Raw genomic sequence first — 15,068 nt, forward strand, 5'->3', positions numbered from 1 at the left:
AGGTCGACCAACGCCCTCCTCCTCCTGCCCCAAGTACAGGAGCCCAGCCACAGCCTCGAAGGATGCCTGGTGGGAAGTGCCCAAGGAAGACGAGCGAGTGATGGCCTGGGTTCAGTCTGGTCTGCCAGAAGATGCAGCCTCTTGAAGAACCACATCCTGGGGACATAAATGGCATCTGAATTTCCTGTTCTCTAGGACTTCGGGACCAGACTTCTCTCCCTGAGATATGTACTCCTCGGGCCACCAATTTTTTATATTGTAATTTGTTCATGTCTGCCCTGGGAGCCAAAGGCTGCACCAAAGTAACAAGTTTATCCAGCGATGCGTTCCTCTTTTAGTTTATTGCGACCAAAATAAAGTTTTTTTTGATTGATGAAATACTTGTGTGTGTGTTTTCCTTCCAAAAGGCCAGTTTATTTGTGAGCAGGCAGGTACATTTCCCAAAAAATAAGTGAAATGAATAACAAGGGGTATCAACACTAAACAACCTCCTGTAGATTAAAAAATAAAAACAAAATCTCAAAAATACAATAATGTTGTGGTAAGTTTACACACACAAAACACCCCCAAAAAAGGAGAAATGAGCAAACTGTCTTTAAAGGAGATTTTTAGGGAATCCAAAAAAAAAAGCATCCAAAAAAGAATAAACAAAATCTAAAATTGTGTAGATGTGACGCAAACTAAAATTGTATTGCTGAAATGGTTAAAAAATGAGTAATGAAATACGTTCGGGAGAAGTGTGTGTGACTATGAGCATCAAATGAAGTTTGTTCTTGCAGCATTGTAAAGAACAAGAGAATGCGCTTGATGAAAGAATTGTTAACATTGCAGCGTGACGAATGTGCTATATCACTTATGAGCAGTAGTTTTACCTGAACGAGCGCTTCCGTGTCAGAATTTGAATGTGAGCATGCGTGGCACCTTGTCCGTCGGAGTAGGCTACACATGATCGGAGTATGTCCGATCGGACCAGCTTGTCGGAAAATATATCCAGCAAGTTGAAAAACTTGGTCCGACAGATATTCCAACGGAATCAGTCCGATGCATACCACACACAGTCGGATTATCAGACAATACGGTCCAATAGGACACATTCGGACGGATTCTCCGACCATGTGTACAAAGGCTTAGTCTTCAATCTGCCTGTTCATATCGATCAGGTGTCGGGAGTGAGAGGTAGTAATATCATCCAGCCTCATCAGTGCTCTGTCTCTCCTTTTCCATGTGGGCTCACTAACCGCCATTAGTTCTGACAATCTCAGCAGCTCAGTTTAATGTCAGAAATGGCTGTGGAAAAGGACCTTTTAATGTCTGCTGCTATGTCAGTCATGGTGGCATAAGTTAGGGGCATATCTTTGTTGTTGTTATTACCTGCGGCTGAGTCCTCTGATGCTGGCAGAGAGACATCATCATCTAATTCCTCTTCCATGCTTGATCTGTGTGGCAGCACCATCTTGGAGCTTTTCCCTCTGCTGCTGTACCTGTATTTGCTGAGGTTAGCAGGCGAGATTCTCCTCTTAGGGGTCACCAGTGATCATAGGATATGGCTGTGTGTCCCACGCTTTACTTGTGTGGACATAGTCGCCCTGTTTGTTGTCTTTTTCAGGTCCCAGACCTCTCGGTTGTCCGGAGCTTCAGCACAGTGCAGTCATCCGCTCTGCATGCCAAGCCACACCCCTCGTCCTAATATTAATGATGTTAACTAGATGTTATAATTGATTACAAATCAATGATTTTATACAAAAAATAAGGTATACATATCGCTAGACAGTAGTGGCCAAAAATGTTTGGGACCAGCTGGAAAAATGCTTAGGTCAGAATGATTCTTGAGAGAATGATCAGAGTCTTTTCTATTTATTAACATTCAATTTGAAAGTCATGAGCTGAAAATTGTGTGTGATTGATGAAGCAAAAGCTACAACTATGTCCCTTTTTTATAAACAGGATGAGCTCAGCCATGAGGAGGGTATGGAAAGCATCAGCCAGGAGGAGGCTGTGCCCAGTTTCAGCCAGGAGGAGACTGTGCCCAGTGTCAGACAGGAAGTGGCTTCTGGGCCCAATGTCAGCCATCAGGTGGCTGGGCCCAGTGTCAGGCAGGAGGTGGCTGGGCCCAGTAGGAGCCTCACCCAATCACAGGTGCCTCCCTTCTGCCTTACCACCAAAAGGCCTAGGAAGGGGACAATGACAGAGAAGGCAGAACTGGGCCTCATTAGGGAAGCAAGCCATTTCCTCAGGAGCCTCTTCAGTGTTGGGGGGCCTATGGCTGCTATCTAGCCACCAGGTTGCTGGAATTGGAGAAGAGCCAACGCCTCCTCTGTGAGGGATTTTTTTCTGATGCCCTTCAGAAGGGGTTGGGGGGCCAGTTGACTGAGAACAGCTACATATGTGAGCTCCCCATCCTCCTTCTCCTGCCACAAGTTCACCACCAGAGCCACAGCCTCCAAGGAAGGCTGCAGGGAAGGCTGTAGGGAAGAGAAGAAAGTGATGGCTTGAGTTCAGTCTGGTCTGACAGAAGACGCAGGCTGCTGTAGTACCACAAACTGGGACAGATATGTCATCTGCTGCTGGTCCTGATCTCTGGCATTCCTGGACCAGATTGTGCTCCCTATTATATGGACTAATAAAAAATAATTGTAAACATTATTATGGAGATCGGGCTTTTAAAAAATAGAATATTAGTCATGAGATGAGGATAAATAATGAAGAAAGACGCTTGTGAGAACTCTGTGTGAATATGAGCAGCAAAACAACTTCATTCTTCCAGCATTCTAAAGAAGAAAATAATGTGATGCATTAAAAGATCACAGAATTAGCAGCGTGAGATGTGCTAGCTCCAATACAAACCCTAGTTTTACCACAACGAGTGCTTCCGTCTCATACTTGCTTCAGAGCTTGCGTTGTTTTTAGTCTGTCGGAACAGCATACAGACAAACGGTTTTCCCGATATAAATTAGTTACGTCCAAAATATTTAAAACGTGTTCTATTTTTAGGTCCAACAGAATTTTCGAAAAAAAAAAAAAAGTCCTATGAAGCATACACACGATTGGAATATACGATGAAAAGCTTCAGTCTGACTTTTTCTGTCGGACATTCCGCTCATGTGTACGCGACATTAGGAGGAACAAAAATTCTGTCAGGATGTTCACAATCAGCATACACAGCCTGTTCCAACAGTGGGTGTAAGGGGAAAGCATGTGCTGCCTGAAAAGGCCTCAGGGACCCCAAAGAGGACCAGGGGGCTCAGTAACCTCTGTAAGAGCCAAACTTAAAGGCAGAATGAACCATCTCGGTAAGAGGCTGTATTAAAAGTCTCTCCAACTGTGAGGCAGACACCAACAGGATATCTTCTTGTCTAGATTGTTTAGAAGCAGACTCATCCACCAGGCCCTCCACAGAATACTGAGGTTTTAGCTCTTCCCCATCCTCAACCCATTCCTGCTTCAAACTAGGAGGCTCAGGGGAGGGGGATCTGTCACGCTTCTTGCCACCCTGTGTGATAGAGGCAATCATGCCAGCAATCCTGTGCTCTAACTCAGCTAGTGCTGAGGACAGATTGCCTGGAAGCCTCTGGTCTTTCAAGGGATACAACACTAAGGATACGACTAGGTTCATCAGGAGCTACTGACGACATAGGGTAGCAGTGTTAGTTCCACTCCTCTTTTTTTAAGTCATTTACAAGTCACAAAAAGAGAGTACCTGGGTGTAATATTAACACACCTCAGAAAGGAGACCGTTTGATAGGGCTCAACAAGCCCCTATGCAACAATCCTGCTAAGCACGTTAGCCTGCCAAGTATCATTTGGTGACTCATGTGACCCAGGTAAGGAGAAATTAACTGCTGCACATGCCTGGTTCAGAGCCTGCTCCCTGTCCCACAGCTGCGTTTTGGAAGCACTGCATGCTTGTCATACACAGCTTAAATAGGCTTGCTGTGCATCTGGACGTTCTGCACATGTGTGCACACGCACACGCGGGGTCCCGGAAAAAGGGGCGTGGCTGTATTTGCATATGACGCAAATCTCTTTGTGCCCAGATTAGGCTACAGCGCATGGACGGGTCCGAGTGCGCACAGTGCCTATAGTGAAGCCAAGTGCGCTATGGCCGCCAAACAAACTGCTGTGCACAGCATCGCTCATCGAATGCACGTGCACCATGGCAAACCAAGGTGAAATGGTGCACCGTGGTGCACCATCATACAGGTAAAAAACAGCCAGACACAAGCAAAAAAGGTACACTTTGCAAACACCCACAGCTAGCTCAAAACTCCCCTGTATGGTCACTGCACACAGGTGTCCAGCCTCTAGCTAGCTTGACTGATTGTTACATTCACTGGGACACCCCACAATAAGTAAAAAAAAGGTGTTTCACTTAGCTGTCCAGGTGCAAGGCAGCTTAGAAACGAATGCCCCGTACACACGATCGGACTATCAGGCGGACTTAGTCCGGCGGACAATCCGTCAGAATTTGCAGCAAAGGTCCGTCAGACTTTCCAAATGAGCGGACTTGCACACACATGACCAAACACGAACAGACATTTCCCGGCAGACTAGGTCCGGCAGACAATCAACCAGACTTCTGGCGGAGGTCCGCTGGACTTTCCAAATGAACGGACTCGCCCACACACGGACTAAAGTCCGTTCATTTTGAATGTGACTTCAGGTAAGACGGGACTAGAGAAGGAAGTCAATGTCGATCAATGTCCTTCGGCGAGATTGAAACCTTGCGAGCCCCGTCGCCTGGTATGAGTTTTAAGGGTAACCCCTACCCCGAAAAAACAGTATGGAGTCCCCCCAAAATCCATACCAGACCCTTGTCCGAGCATGCAGCCGGCCGGTCAGGAAATGGGGTGGGGACGAGCGAGCGCCCCCCTCTGAACCATACTAGGCCACATTCCCTCAACATGGGGGTGGGTGCTTTTGGGATGGGGGGCATCCTGCAGCCCCCCACCCCAAAGCACCTTGTCCCCATGTTGATTAGGACAAGGGCCTCTTTCTGACAGCCCTGGCCGTTGGTTGTCGGGGTCTGCGGGCAGGGGGCTTAAAAAGGGGGGCCCCCAGATCCCGGCCCTCCACCCTATGTGAATAAGTATGAGGTACATAGTACCCCTACCCATTCACCTGGGGGAAAAATTGTCAATAAAAAACACACTAAACAGTTTTTAATGTAGTTTATTAGGCAGCTCCGGGGGTCTTCTTCCGACTTCGGGGGTCTTATTCCGACTTCTGAGGTCTTCTCCCAATTTCTCCGCCCTTTCCGGTTCTTCTCCCGGGCTCCTCCGCTATCTTCTGCTCTTTTGCCGCTCTTTTGCTAGTGGTGGCCCGGCTTTCTCCTTCATCATCATCGTCGCCATCGCCTTCTTCTTCTTCTTCTTCCTTCTTCTGTTCTTCCGATGTTGACACAACGCTCTCTCCCACTGTAATGCAGTGGACACGATGCGCAATGGCATATATAGGCATAAGTGGCGGGGTCACCGGGTGATGTCACCCGGTGACCCTGCCTCTTATGATGTCACAGTCCCACCCTCCCCGGGACTGTGATGGGAGCATTGTGTCAACAGTGGAAGAACAGAAGAAGGAAGAAGAAGATGGCGACGGCGAAGGAGAAAGCCGGGCCACCATTAGCAAAAGAGCAACAAAAGAGCAGAACATAGCGGAGGAGCCCGGGAGAAGAACCAGAAAGCGCAGAGAAGTTGGAAGAAGAGCCCTGAAGTCGGAAGAAGACCCCCAGAGCTGCCTAATAAACTACTTTAAAAACCTGTGTAATGTGTTTTTTTATTGACACTTTTTTCCCTGGTGAATAGGTAGGGGTACTATGTACCCCATACTTATTCACATTGGGTGGTGGGCCAGCAGACCCCAACAACCATTGGCCAGGGTTGTCGGAAAGAGGCCCTGGTCCTCATCTACATGGGGACAAGGTGCTTTGGGGTGAGGGGGCTGAAGGGTGCCCCCCATCCCCAAGCACCCACCCCCCATGTTGAGGGCATGCGGCCTGATACGTTTCGGGGGGGCGCTCGCTCATCCCCACCCCCTTTCCTGACCGGCCGGGCTGCATGCTCAGATAAGGGTCTGGTATGGATTTTGGGGGGCCCCACTCCATTTTTTCGGCGTAGGGGGTTCCCCTTAAAATCCATACCAGGCGACGGGGATCGCAAGGTGTCAATCTCGCCAATGAAAGCTGAGAGATTGACTTCCCTTTCAAGTCCCGTCATACCTGGAGTCACGTTCAAAATGAATGGACGGGCAAGTCCGTTCATTTTGAAAGTCCGTCAGACATAGTCCGCTGGAAAGTCCATTCATGTGTATACAAGTCAGCTCGTTCGGGAAGACCGTCGGATCTAGTCTGTCGAAAAGTCCGGTCGCGTGTACACTGTATAACCGTATATTGGTTTGCACAAAAGTTATAGCGTCTACAAAATAGAGGATAGTTTTATAGCATTTTTGTTATTTTTTATTAGTAATGGTGACGATCTGTGATTTTTATCGTGACTGCGACATTATAGCGAAAACATCAGACACTTTTGACACCATTTTTGGGACCATTGTCATTTATACAGCGATCAGTGCTATAAAAATGCACTATTACTGTAAATGACACTGGCAGGGAAGGAGTTAAACACTAGGGGGCAATCATGGGGTTAAGTGTGTCCTAGGGAATGATTCTAACTGTGGGGGGCTGGGCTACAACTCACATGACAGCGATCACTGCTCCCAATGACAGGGAGCAGTGATCTTTTTCATGTCACAAGGCAGAACAGGGAAATGTTTCCCCGTTCTACGGTGCCGTGACATGATCACCGGGAGACCGGCGGACATAGAGTCCACAGGTCCCGTGAGCACGGTCGCGCTCACGCTGTACACGGCAGCCTCTCACCCTCTAACCCCATCAATTAAATGGGAGATACAGGTATGCCCATTTGCCCACCGCTGCCATTGTGCCAACGTATATCAGCATGCAGCGGTCGGCTAGTTTTCAAGAAACATTTGTGGGACTAGAGTCCTGGAGCTCAGAGAGCCCAAACGTGCCCATACACCTTACAGACACTGGTAAAAAAACTGATGTACTTCCTGTATGGAAAGGGTTATATAGGGGATTACTTCCTATCTAAGACTTTGTCTACCAGTGTCCATTCACCCAGAGATGGCGTGTAGCCCAGTAGGTAATGAATATTAGCCTAACTCTGTGTCCCATGATGTGTGAAAAAGAAATGTATTTTTTATAGCAAGGATAGTAAAGAAGGGTGAGACAGTCATCTGGGAAATCTTTGTTCTGGATATTCATCCCTGAGCACATTCTACAGAAAATATTGGTAACAGAACTCATGTTCATTGTCCAGAAGCAGCAGCTTTCTGCCTCTCATATAGGCTGCAGACAACTGGGCCGGATAGTGCACCTGTGTCTTCATCCCGCTAAATGCCCTGTGTACATGGGACATAACATGTTTGTTCTTTTTTTCCAACAAAATAGCTTATGAAAAATGTAGGCACTTACATGCTTGTCCATTTACTATAGCAACCAATTATGTTTCTTGTTTTATTTTCCCAGTGAACTAAAGATGTATCAACCTGTGAGAATACTGTATATATTAATGACAAACACATTTTTACGTTATTTATGTTGATTTTATTAAGATTTTGTTTTAGTCTAACCAGGATTAACCTTGAAAAGATAAAAGTCGTTTTAGAAATTAATAGAAAGAGGAAACATAGTTTCAGTGGAGAACTGAAATTATAAACACAGCACATTTTACATAAAAACAGGATATGTGCAAACAGTTCTTTAAAAATAATTTACTCTGATATAAAGGAGAAGACAGATGCATAGACCTGGTGTCACACATATTCAGATGAGAAAATATATCATTAACAGAGATCCCAAGAAATGAAACTAAAATGAAAGGTATGCATTTTCTAATTGCTGATCAATATAGGGCAAATATTTACTTTTGAACACATAATACAGCTAGATTTAGCCCAGTTGAAAAGATCTATTCAAGTTCTCATTAGAACATATAATTTAGGCTCATTATTGTTTATCTTTAATGTATAGCTTACAGTCAGAAGATCAATACCTGTGGTTCCATGTCACAGGAGGGAGTATAATACATGTAACGTTTTGCCAGTTTGGCATTAAACATGTACTTTAAAAAATCTACAGGTTGTAACAGAAAAAGGCAGGGAAAAAGTAGATATATTTTGTTTAACAAAAAGTTAATAATTATACTTTGATTTTAGATGTCTAATATGAAGCATATTTATAAAGCATAGAATCTGACATTCAGCAAACATTCTCTGCAAGTAAATTTTCCAGGTACATGTATTTTAAAAGTGATATGACAATGATTAAATCTCCACCAAAAATATGTATAAACCAGTCACATTCACTGGTTTATAAATAGACCCTAAAGGTGTCATTTCATTTAAAGCAGAAATTCACTCACAAACATTCCCATAGGAACAACTCAATAAAAGCTTCAGATTAACAAAGTACATTCAGTTTATCAAAGGTCGATTTATGTATTTCACTGTCCATCCTGATCTTGAATATATATGTGTTTTCTAGCTCCATTTGCTACTTACCTTAGGGAGAATAAAGATAACAGCCGATCAAACATATATTTGATATTGAAAAAAGGGGTTCCCTCGCGCTATCAAAGTGAAAAATATCTGAATGTAATATGTCGGTTAGATTGCTGCTAGACCTAAAGTGTATACCATGCACTTGAACAAAAATAAATTTAAAAAAGTGATCAGCGCAAAATATATACCAAATATTACTACAAAGATGGAAAATCCTTGTTTGAAATGCATTCTACTTCATAGATAAAGTGCAATAAATCAATAATGATATCAATACTAATGGTGAATCCTAATGCAAATTGCTGCTGTGCATGTAATTATTTGGCTGATGTGCAAAACTGCTACTGTGCAAACTACATAAATAAATGATTCGCTGTGTTTGCGATTATTTAGCTGCTGTGCAAAATGCTACTGTGCAAACTGCATACAAATTATTTGCTGTGCATGCGATTATTTAGCTGCTGTGCAAACTGCTACTGTGCAAACTACGCAAATAAATTATTTTAAAAAAATGCACAACACATTACCATAAATTCATAAAATTAATAAAATAGCTGCTGCTGTGCAGATAGTTAAAACAAACAATTAATATAGTGCAAAATTGTGCAAATCATCATCAGGTGCTAAATATTAAATAATAATTGAATGAACACTAAATATGCAAAATGGTGCAAGATTATCATAAAGTTCTGAGTATCAAATGATCCTTTGTGTACACTTTTAAGTGTGTAGGTGTACCAATACAGTCATATTTATATTGAGTAGTGATACCCATAAAAGTCCATCCATAAACAGTAAACCTGCAAATTAGTGCAAAAAGTGCTGGTGTGCAGCAATGTGACATACTCTTCAGGTGACATCCACTGTGTACTCTTCGTGTGCTCCATTTAGTGCTCTCTATGCACTTACCTCTAAATGGGTAAGAAATGCCACTCAGATATTTCTAATGATGAGTCCTCCTGAGTAGGGATGAGCTTCGAGTTCGAGTCAAACTCATGTTCGACTCAAACATTGCCTGTTCGGCGAACAGTGAACAATTTGGGGTGTTTGCGGCAAATTCAAAAAGCCACGGAACACCCTGTACAAGTCTATGGGAGAAATCTAAAGTGCTAATATGCAAGTTACTGTCATAAAAAGTGTTTGGGGACCTGGGTCCTGCCCCAGGGGACATGTATCAATGCACAAAAAAGTTTTTTCGGGAGCAGTGATTTTAATAATGCTTAAAGTGTAACAATAAAAGTGTAATATTCATTTAAATGTCATACCTGGGGGGTGTCTATAGTATGCCTGTAAAGGGGCACATGTTTCCCGTGCTTAGAACTGTCCCTGCACAAAGTGTCATTTCTGCAGGAAAAAAAGTCATTTAAAATCACTCGTGGCTATAAAGAATTGTCGGCTCCCGTAATACAGAGAACAGTAATTGAAAGTCATTGATAAAAAAAAAAGCGTGGGGTTCCCCCAAATTCAATTACCAGGCCCTTCAGGTCTGGTATGGATATTAAGGGCAACCCCATGTCAAATACATATTAAGGGCAACCTCCATGCCTGAACCGTACCAGGCCACATGCCCTCAACATTGGGAGTTTGGGAGGTCTGTGACCCCCAAAGCATCTTCCCAATGTTGAGGGCATGTGTCCTGGTATGGTTCAGAAGGGGGGGCGCTCTCTCGTCCCCCCTCTTTTCCTGTGGCCTGCCAGGTTGCGTGCTTGGATAAAGGGTCTAGTACAGATTTTTAGGGGGAACTCCATGCCATTTTTTTTTTTTATTTGGCATGGAGTTCCCCTTAACCACTTTCAGACCAGACCATTTTGCAGGAAAATGACCAGACCACTTTTTGCGATTCGGCACTGCTTCATTTTAACTGACAATTGTGCGGTTGTGCGACGTGGCTCCCAAACAAAATTGACGTCCTTTTTTCCCCACAAATAGAGCTTTCTTTTGGTGGTATTTTATCACCTCTGCGGCTTTAATTTTTTGTGCTATAAACAAAAAAGAGCGCCAGTTTTGAAAAAAACGCATTATTTTTTACTTTCTGTTATAATAAATATCCCCAAAAATATATAACATTTTTTTTTCCTCAGTTTAGGCCGACACATATTCTTCTACATATTTTTGGTAAAAAAATCACATTAAGCGATTATTGATTGGTTTGCGCAAAATTTATAGCGTTTAAAATATAGGGGATAGTTTTATGGCATTTTTATTAATATTGTTTTTTACTAGTAATGGCGGCAATCAGCGATTTTTATTGTGACTGTGACATTATGGCGGACACATCGGACATTTTTGACACACTTTTGGGACCATTGTCATTTATACAGCAATCAGTGCTATACAAATGCACTGATTCCTGTGTAAATGACACTGGGAGTGATGGGGTTAACCAGGGGGTGGCAGTGTAGGGGTTAAGTGTGTCCTAGGGGCATGTTACTAACTGTGGGGGGCTGGCTGGGCTGTGTGCTAGTGAACAGTAATCTCTGCTCCAATCACAGGGAGCAGAGATCAGTGTCACTTGTTGCTAGGCAGAACGGGGAGATGCTGTTTACAACGGCATCTCCCCGTTCTCCTTCCCCGTGAGGCGATCGCGGATATCCCCGTGGCGATCGAGTCCACGGGACCCGCGACCGGACTCAAGGGGGTCCCAACCGGCATGCACGCATGCCGCCGGCAGTGCGCATACGATGGCAAGATGGCAAATTCAACTGGACGAACCTGTACGTCCGTTTGCCTGCCCGTGCCATTCTGCCAATGTACATCATCGTGCACAGGTCGGGAAGTGGTTAAAATCCATACCAGACCTGAAGGGCCTGGTAATTGAATTTGGGGGAACCCCACGCTTTTTTTTTTTTATCAATGACTTTCAATGACTTCTCTGTATTACGGGGAGCCTACAATTCATTATAGCCGTGAGTGATTTTAAATTACTTTTTTTCCTGCAGAAATTACACTTTGTGCAGGGACAGTTTTAAACACAGGAAACATGCGCCCCTTTACAGGCATACTATACACACCCCCCAGGTACGAAATTTAAAGGAATATTACACTTTTATTGTTTCACTTTAAGCATTATTAAAATCACTGCTCCCGAAAAAACGTCCGTTTTTAAAACTTTTTTTTTGCATTGATACATGTCCCCTGGGGCAGGACCCAGGTCTCCAAACACTTTTTAGAACAATAACTGGCATATTAGCTTTTAAAATTAGCACTTTAGAGTTTGAACATTCGAGTTCCATAGACTTTAATAGGGTTCTAAAGTTCACACGAAGTTTAGTTGTGTTCGCAGGTCCTGGTGCGAACCAAACTGGGGGTGTTCGGCTCATCCTTACTCCTGAGTGTGGTAACCAGGGATGATGTCTTTAAGAGTACTGTATTGCAATAATGGCTCTCAGTTGTTTTTTTTTGCCCGTTCATCCACGGCAAATGAAAGCGGGGAATAAGCAGGAAGATCACATAGCGTAATATGTCTCAAATAGGTTTATTTATGTTTAAAAAATGGCTACTTACAACAATGTTGAAAATGACAGGCAGATCACACGTCTCTATGCATCACTTCCGGTTGTTCCTTAATCCAGTATCTTCCCTTCCCTAACTTGTTCTGTTAATCTTCAACAGTACTCACTTTTACAACGTGAGGTAGTAGCAACCTTTTGTCATTTTAACCTAGTGCATTGATCCTCCTGTGTAGCTAGTTCCTTTCTTTTAATAAAAACAAATTAATCACACAGAATTTCTTTCTCTGAGTAAGTTTTACTTTTGCAGGAACTTCTCAAAAGGTAACTCACGCTAAGCTAATGGTCATTTAAAGAATGACAGAAAGCACTCACAAGCCACGGTGAAAAATGTGCTGCTCGCCCTAATAATTTACAACAATGAATAAAAATTTCTCCCAAGTGCTTTTATACAGCAGAAAGAATAAACAATTACACAAAAAATATAAAAATGAGTGAATTGTGTGTTAGTTAAACATTTTTAATGTTTTGTACTACTTCCCGTCCGTGCCTTTTCTGGCACTTTTTGCTCACATGTAACAAATCAGTATTTTTGGCTAGAAAATTACTCAGAACCCCCAAAATCATATTTTTTTTAAAGCAGAGGCCCTGGAGAATAAATTGGTGGGTTTTGCATTTTTTGTATGGTTACACAGTATATGTGCAGTGGTTTCCCAAATGCAGTTTGAGAAAAAATACACTTTAAATTTTAATGCAAAAAAAAATACAATACATTGTTGTAATATGTTGGTAGATTTATGTGGAATTTATATATATATATATATATATATATATATATATATATATATATATATATACAGTGGTGTGAAAAAGTGTTTGCCCCCTTCCTCATTTCCTGTTCCTTTGCATGTTTGTCACACTTAAGTGTTTCGGAACATCAAACCAATTTAAACAATAGTCAAGGACAACACAAGTAAACACAAAATGCAATTTGTAAATGAAGGTGTTTATTATTAAAGGTGAAAAAAAATCCAAACCATCATGGCCCTGTGTGAATAAGTGATTGCCCCCCTTGTTAAAACATACTATAACTGTGGTTGTCCACACCTGAGTTCAATTTCTCTAGCCACACCCAGGCCTGATTATTGCCACACCTGTTCACAATCAAGACATCACTTAAATAGGAGCTGCTTGACACAGTAAGGTCCACCAGAAGATCCTTAAAAGCTACACATCATGCCGAGACCCAAAGAAATTCAGGAACAATTGAGAAAGAAAGTAATTGAGATCTATCAGTCTGGAAAGGGTTATAAAGCCATTTCCAAAGCTTTGGGAATCCAGCGAACCACAGTGAGAGCCATTATCCACAAATGGCGAAGACATGGAACAGTGGTGAACCTTCCCAGGAGTGGCCGGCCGCCCAAAATTACCCCAAGAGCGCAGCGACGACTCATCCAAGAGGTCACAAAAGACCCCACAACAACGTCCAAGGAACTGCAGGCCTCACTTGCCTCAGTTAAGGTCAGCGTTCATGCCTCCACCATCAGGAAAAGACTGGGCAAAAATGGCCTGCATGGCAGAGTTCCAAGGAGAAAACCACTGCTGAGCAAAAAGAACATCAAAGCTCGTCTCAATTTCTCCACAACACATCTTGATGATCCCCAAGACTTTTGGGACAACATTCTGTGGACCGATGAGACAAAAGTGGAACTCTTTGGAAGGTGTGTGTCCAAGTATATCTGGCGTAGAAGGAACACTGCATTTCATAAAAAGAACATTATACCAACAGTAAAATATGGTGGTGGTAGTGTGATGGTCTGGGGCTGTTTTGCTGCTTCAGGACCTGGAAGACTTGCCGTGATAAAAGGAACTATGAATTCTGCTGTCTACCAAGAGATCCTGAAGGAGAATGTCCGACCATCTGTTCGTGTACTCAAGCTGAAACGAACTTGGGTTCTGCAGCAGGACAATGATCCTAAACACACCAGCAAGTCCACCACCGAATGGCTGAAGAAAAACAAAATGAAGACTTTGGAGTGGCCTAGCCAAAGTCCTGACCTGAATCCTATTGAGATGTTGTGGTATGACCTTAAAAAGGCTGTTCATGCTCGAAAACCCTCTAATGTAACTGAATTAGGACAATTCTGCAAAGATGAGTGGGCCAAAATTCCTCCAGGACGCTGTAAAAGCCTCATTGCACGTTATCGCAAACGCTTGGTTGCAGTTGTTGCTGCTAAGGGTGGCCCAACCAGTTATTAGGTTTAGGGGGCAATCACTTTTTCACACAGGGCCATGATGGTTTGGATTTTTTTTCACCTTTAATAATAAACACCTTCATTTACAAATTGCATTTTGTGTTTACTTGTGTTGTCCTTGACTATTGTTTAAATTGGTTTGATGTTCCGAAACACTTAAGTGTGACAAACATGCAAAGGAACAGGAAATGAGGAAGGGGGCAAACACTTTTTCACACCACTGTATATATATATATATATATATATAGTTATATATTATATATATATATATATATATATATATATATATATATATATATATATATATATATATATATATATATATATATATATATATATGTACGCATACAGTACAAGATTAACCAGGCCACATTTCAGTTGACTGAGCGAGTTGTCCGAGCCAACTCAATTACACATATCAAAGGGGACTTGTTGACCAAAAGGTTGTCTGTTAATCTAATTGCACATATTGAAGGAAACTTATTGATGTTAATATGCAAGAATGCGAATTAGGGCAGTTTATGACTACAGCTGTTCACGGCTAGGAGTCATTTTCCATCACTCTGAAAGACACATGGAGATCAAAGCATTTAATGGAAAGGACCAATCAAATTGCTCAGCCATTCAGTGTATGGGGGATATAACATAGCGTTCAGTCTTGTGTCGGTGTGTGATTATGAAGGCACAGGTCTAGGAAAAATATTCATTGTCATAATACTCTGTTGGATTTTGTTATCTGTTGCAAGACTTTGTTCTGTGTTGGAAGACAATAAAGTGCATCTCT

General features: G+C 42.7%; 1 protein-coding gene across 2 annotated transcripts in view; it reads left to right on the forward strand.

Annotated features, from left to right (window-relative positions):
* Positions 1–7,794: 7,794 nt before the first annotated feature.
* Positions 7,795–15,068, forward strand: part of LOC143996716 (C-C chemokine receptor type 5-like) — a 375,898-nt gene continuing 368,624 nt past the window's right edge. For both annotated transcript variants that reach the window (XM_077491950.1, XM_077491951.1), the window contains exon 1: positions 7,795–7,900. The gene's annotated coding sequence lies outside the window, so the exon portion shown is untranslated. The remainder of the gene's footprint in view (positions 7,901–15,068) is intronic.

The sequence above is a fragment of the Lithobates pipiens genome, unplaced genomic scaffold (genome assembly GCF_037356315.1).
Source record: "Lithobates pipiens isolate NorthernLeopardFrog02 unplaced genomic scaffold, aLitPip1_a1.2 Scaffold_19, whole genome shotgun sequence".
Taxonomy (NCBI): domain Eukaryota; kingdom Metazoa; phylum Chordata; class Amphibia; order Anura; family Ranidae; genus Lithobates; species Lithobates pipiens.